The sequence below is a fragment of the Sceloporus occidentalis genome, unplaced genomic scaffold, assembly GCF_023333645.1.
Source record: "Sceloporus occidentalis isolate IW3139 unplaced genomic scaffold, rSceOcc1.0.p SCAF_1, whole genome shotgun sequence".
Taxonomy (NCBI): Eukaryota; Metazoa; Chordata; class Lepidosauria; order Squamata; family Phrynosomatidae; genus Sceloporus; species Sceloporus occidentalis.
In genome coordinates, this window is record NW_028316981.1 from 126,882,159 (window position 1) to 126,888,266 (window position 6,108).

Here is a 6,108-nt window from a genome sequence, read left to right on the forward strand (position 1 = left end):
AATCTAAGATCAACTGAATTTGTAGTTGTTAAAAACCAGGGAGCTTTTGACGCCGTACAATTATAGTGCTACGATCCCATTTTAACTTTGATGGATGAATATCATATAGAATAGGCTGTATCAACAGAAGTATAATGTCTAGATCAAGGGAAGTAATAGTATCATTCTATTCTGCTTTTGTTCAGCCTCATCTTGAATACTGTATCCAGTTCTGGGCACCACAATCCAGAGGAGGGTGACCAAAATAGTGAAAGGTCTCTAAATCATGCCCTATGAGGAGTGACTTAGGGAGCTGGGTATGTTTAGCCTGAAGAAGAGAGGATTAAGAGGTGATATGATAGCCCTGTTTAAGTATCTGAAGGGGTGTCACATAAGCTTGTTTTCTGCAGCTGGAGAGAACAGGACCCAGAGCAATGGATGCAAAATACAGGAAAAGAGATCCCACATTAGGAAGAACTTCCCTCAAAGTGTGGTGGAGTCTTCTTCTTTGGAGGTTTTTTAACACAGGCTGGATGGCCATCCAGCATGAGTGCTTTGATTGTGTATTCCTGCATGGCAAGGGGTTGGACTGGATGGCCCTAGGAGTGTCTTCTAACACTAGGATTCTATTAATCCCAGGACTCTGATCCAGACTCAAGTAGTTTGGTTAGAGGCAACACAGGAGCAGTGACATCATTGCCCAGGGTGTCACCCATTCCAAGGGGCAGGGCCATCCACCTCACTGCCACGTGCCACTCTACACATAAGCAGAATGGTGCGTGGCAGGGAGAGAGGGCTGGGCATCCTTTGCTACATGCCCGAGGTCTACCCTCAACTTATCCATAGGGACATATCAAAATCCATAATTTTTACCCCCAAATCTCCTCTCAACATATACATGAGGTCAACGTATACATGAATATATATGTTATGTTCACATAAGTAGACCATTGAAAAGAAAATAAATAAACACTTACTTTGATTTCATGGCAATTTTATCCTTTAGAAACACTTCCTGTCTTTTAGAATTCAATTGACTGGAACAATAGTTTCTTGCCATCCTATCTAGTAAATGCCACACGGTCCCATGGACTGGGGGAAGCTGGGATCTACATCTAGGAAATAGGGTGAACAAAACTTTCCCCCATAAGGAGAGTCTCACCATGATGAACATTGTTTTCTGTTGTTGTTTTCAACTTACTTAGACAGGACAAGGAATTGCTATGGTAGTAATTAGGAGGACATTATTCCTCCTGTCCTTCTGCAAGACATTATTGCTCACAGGTAGCTTTACATCTCCAAGGACTTGCTCTGTCTGATCCTCTTGCACAGATAACTGTGCCAAGAAAGTCTGTATTGCTTGCAGGCTATTGATTTCTGCCAGAACCTGAGAAACAACTTTATTTACTTCAGCAACAGTTGCAGACAACCAAACAACATTTTCCAGAATTTTAGCTACTACTTTGGTACAAAGCAACATACAAGATGCCTTGATGTGCTGTTAAAAAAATATGATCTCATGATTTATTCTTTCACACAGTGAGAACTTGCAAAAATTGACTTCAGCAATATTGAAGAGAGGTGATATAATATAACTGTACAGCCATTCACAAGTAGGGAAACAGACTGCATTCTAGCTCTAGACAAAAAGAATATGGTCTAAAACACTGCAGAAATAATCCAGTTTGAGACTGCTTTAATTGCCCTGGTTCAGTGCAGGGGAATTCTGGGAACTGTAGTTTTGTGAGGCATTTAACCTCATCTGTCAGAGAGCTCTGGTGCCACAAAGTTTTGAAAAAGAGACTTAACTGTATAATCCTGCATGGCAGGGGATTTGACTAAATGGCCCTTGTGGTGTCTTCCAATGTTATGGTTCTATAATTCTATAAGGTGAACCTACACTTGTGAATGTCAGTAACAGGATGCTGGCCAGTGTTTTTCAAGATATGATTGCCATTGAAAGAAGGCCACTGGAGACATATTGTAACTGTATGTATTTGTTTATTTGCAAATATATAGGCATGGAAGGTTTTTATAAAAGAGTCGCTAAAGCTTGCTAGAATTCATGTGGATCAGAGAGATGGTATAGTAGTGAAAAGGTAAAAACAGGGGACTGAGAGTCCAAGAAGGAGAAGAGAAGAAGAGAAGGCAACACATTAGGACAAGCTTGATGAGAAAAGTATGAGTAAGTAGTACAGTCAGCCATCTCTATCCACGGATTTTTTATCCATGGATTGAAACATCCACATCTTGAAAATATTCAAAAATCATACAAATTCTAAAAGCAAATCTTGTTTTTGCTACTTTATATAAGGGACACCATTTCACTATGCTATTGTATTTATTGGGACTGGAGCAAATATGGATTTTGGGATACATAGGAGGTCCTGGAACCAAACCCCAGTAGATACCAAAGGCCCACTGTATAATGCCTGAAACTTCTACCAATAGATTGATCTAACTACCACAGTAATATTTTTTCAATCAGAAACCCTAAAACAGAGCTATGCCAGTCCTAACATTTAGGAAACAACTCCAATATTCCTGCATCAGTACAGACAATCCAAAAATATGGAGGGCATAATTTGTATTTCCTTGCCCTGGAGCAGAATTCCCATGATCCTTCACCATTACTTGGCTGTGACTGATGGTATCTACAATTTTTAAAAAAAACATATGGCATGCAACTGATTGGGAGACTATACATTAGATGTCTTGATGAAAGAGTGGCAGTGGTGGCTGAAAACTCCCATGTTAGCGTGGCTGTGAGTCTTCTTCAGGTTTTAAAGTGGAATTTAAAGGAGCTGACCATGACCCTGGACCTATTTCAGGATGAAGACATTAAAATAGTTCAAGATTTTCCATATCTTGTCTCAGTTATTAATCAGAACAAAGATTGCAGTCAAGAAATCAGAAGAAGACTTGGACTTGGAAGGGCAGCTATGAAGGAACTAGACAAGATCCTGAAGTATCAAGATGTATAATTGAATATTATACTAAAGTTAGGATTGTCCATGCCATCTCATTTCTAATTTCTATGTATGGTTGTGAAAGCTGGACAGTGAAGAAAGCTGAAAAGAGGAGAATCAGCTCATTTGAAATGTCATGCTGGAGCAGAGTTCTATGGGTATCACAGACTGCTAAAGAGACAAATAAATGGGTATTAGAGCGTATAGGCATTAGAGCATATCAAGCCTGAATTCTCCTTAGAAACCAAGTTGACTAAACTGAGGCTGTCATACCTTGGTCATGTCATGAGAATACATGACTTCACTAGAAAATGCTAAGTAAGGCAGAAGGCAGTAGGAAAAGAGAAAGACCTCATTACAGATAGATTTGATCAAGGAAGCCATGGTATTGAGTCTGCAAGACCTGAGCAGGGAGGTTGATGATAGGGGGCTTAGAGGCCTCTCATTCAGAGGGTTCTACATAAGTAGAAGTCAACTTGAAAACATCTAACAACAACAGTGATCATAAAGATACCAGCTCCCATCTGATCTTGGAAGCTGCGTAATGTCAGCCCTGGTTGGCACTTGGATAGAAGACCACCAATGAATACAAGATGCTGTAGACTACTATATATTTCAAAGGAAGGAACTGGCAAAACCACCTCTGTGGTTTCCTTGCTTAAGAAAACCCTATGAAATTCATGGGGCTTCCATAAGTTAACAGGCAACTTGAAGGTGCGTGCACACACACACACACCAATACACAAACACAGGATTCAGCACTTTGGAGAGCTCATTTGAAAAGCCTAAAAACCTCACTGGCATGCAAGCAACCAGCAAAGAGAGCCTAAGATGGTTTGGGCTGAACCGCAAAAGGCAAAAGGTGAAATGCATTTTCTCTGTTTTACCTACTGTCTTAATATCTTCTCACAATGAATCCCTACAATTATTAGTGCTAGAAGGACAAGTGAAAACGGCAACATTATTTTACAAGGTACCATTACTTGAAGACTCCCAGCAATGTTGACCTCCAGGATACTTCATGTCATCTTTTCCCTCCCTGCCATTTCTCAGGGTGTTTTATTTTAAATTATTTTCCAGTATTCTGTGGCCACTGAGGATGCTCAGTCCACACACACACACACACACACACACACACACACACACTTTGGTACTTCGGCAAATGTCTGGATTCCTCTGAGCATAATGTTACCTCTCACTCGCTCTGCATTTTTTTAAACAATGGTCTCACTTGTTCCATTTCTGTCAGTGCTTACTACCTACTTGGAGTGACACAAAGCAAACAATAATGAGTAGAAAGGCATTTCTGGATAGGCCATCCTCAAAGACAGCATCTTCATCTGTGCCTCTGCCAAGTGTGAGAAGATCAGAAAACATCAAAGGTCCATTTGCAAGAGTTTAGTGAGACCCCACACAATGAAACTGCAAAGCGTCAGAGGAAACTATAAAACAAATATACAGTCTACATAACATATCAATGTGAATCCAAAACCTCCTGTCCTGGAAACATGAAAATGACATAAAAGTCAACTGCAAAAAGATAATAACGCAAAACCTACAAAATAGCTGATAAACAGCCAAAGATATTATGCTGTAAGCGATGCATTGTTTTAAATGTAATGTCATTTCCCTTGAAAAACATTAGCACTGTCACTCCCAGCAAAATATGTAACACTGATCTCCAAATGCACTTTAGTAACATGCTTATGTTTCAAAGATATGAGGACAACTCGGATTATGTTTAGAGTGAAGTGAGAAGTAGTGAAATGTTTTTGTTTGCTTGCTAGGGTTTTTAATATTAAAGTATTACATAAAGGTAAAAGAATTCAAAAACGATAACAACCAGATACAAAAAATAAAATTAAAAGAAGGGAAAGAAAATTAAAGATACTCCCATAATGGTTAAATCTGATTTTTGACAGACAGTAATGCATTTGTAGCATCTTTCCCTTCCCTTTAGTTTGAGGGCAAAAATCTAATGAACTTTATTAGCAATTTTGAGTGTTTCTGCATAATTCTTTAAAATAGCCATTTATTCTTAATCTGTTTTTAATTATATGAATTTATCCTTTTTCAGTGATGGTTTGAGTGTTTGCTTAAGACTTCAGAAGACCAGAGTTTAAATCGCCACTCAATGATGAAAGCCCCCTGGGTAACCTTGGACAAGAACCATTCTCTCGGCCTCAGAGAAGGCAATGTCAAACCCTCTATGAAAAAAACTTTGGCAAGAAAACTTTGTGATGGGTTCATCTTAGGGTACCTTAGAGTATTCACATGTCAGGCTGTGAAAACCAGTTTGGCATAGTGGTTGTGCATTTGGATTAGGACACTGGAAGACCAAGATTGAATCCCTGCTCGGTCTTGGAAACCTCCTCTCTCAGCCTCAGTGGAAGGAAGAGGCAAACCCTCTCTGAACAAATCATGCAAAAAACAAACAAAAAGCCCTTGATGGATTCACCTTAGGGTCACCATAGATCAGAAACAACTTGAAGGCACACAGCAACAACGATCTGTAAGTCGGATGTGGCTTGAAGGCGCACATCAACAAATATTGCTCCATATGTCCCTTACATGTATGATATGAAATTTTGCCATGTTGTCTAAAAACATATTGTATTTGTTTTCCTTGCCAAATGCACGAATGCAGTACACCAGTGATGTAACAGTTTTAAGAAATTCTCTTGAAATATTATTGATACAGTTGTTTGATTTATCCTATTATGCTGTAACTTTTGTTTTGTTGTTATCCTAGTTTCAACTTCCATGATATTTTCAATCCATGCTTGTATCAATTTCAGTAAGATGTGAATAATGTTAAAAACTCATCAAATTACATTTAGTCATATATTCCAATACCATACAAACACTTCATATTTCTGGTCATCCTTTGTCTTACCATGGCATTTGTAATAAGGGAATGTCTAAGTAGTGCACTGTGTATTTGTTTTGTAAGGTTGCTTACTAAGTAGACCTTAATATGTTTAAATAAATAGCATACTGGGCTTTGGTAATTTTAATAAGATTTAAATTTAAACTTTTTAATAACTCATTTCTCTTTTTACTTCTTGTTACATACAGTCAGAGTGAAAATAAGGAAGCCTCCATTCATGGTTTCCTTTTCATTTCTACCTAACACTTTCCTTTTCTTCCCCAAATCTTC

The 6,108-nt window shown here is 38.6% G+C and overlaps 1 protein-coding gene across 3 annotated transcripts in view; it reads left to right on the plus strand.

The window, feature by feature from the left end:
* Positions 1-5,685, plus strand: part of LOC149322108 (germ cell-specific gene 1-like protein) — a 28,280-nt gene extending 22,595 nt beyond the window's left edge. For 2 of the 3 annotated variants that reach the window (XR_016279797.1, XR_016279799.1), the window contains exon 6: positions 5,026-5,684. The gene's annotated coding sequence lies outside the window, so the exon portion shown is untranslated. Of the gene's footprint in view, positions 1-5,025 lie in introns of all 3 variants that reach the window. The other variant, XR_016279800.1, reaches the window with a different exon arrangement.
* The last annotated feature ends 423 nt before the right edge of the window (positions 5,686-6,108 follow it).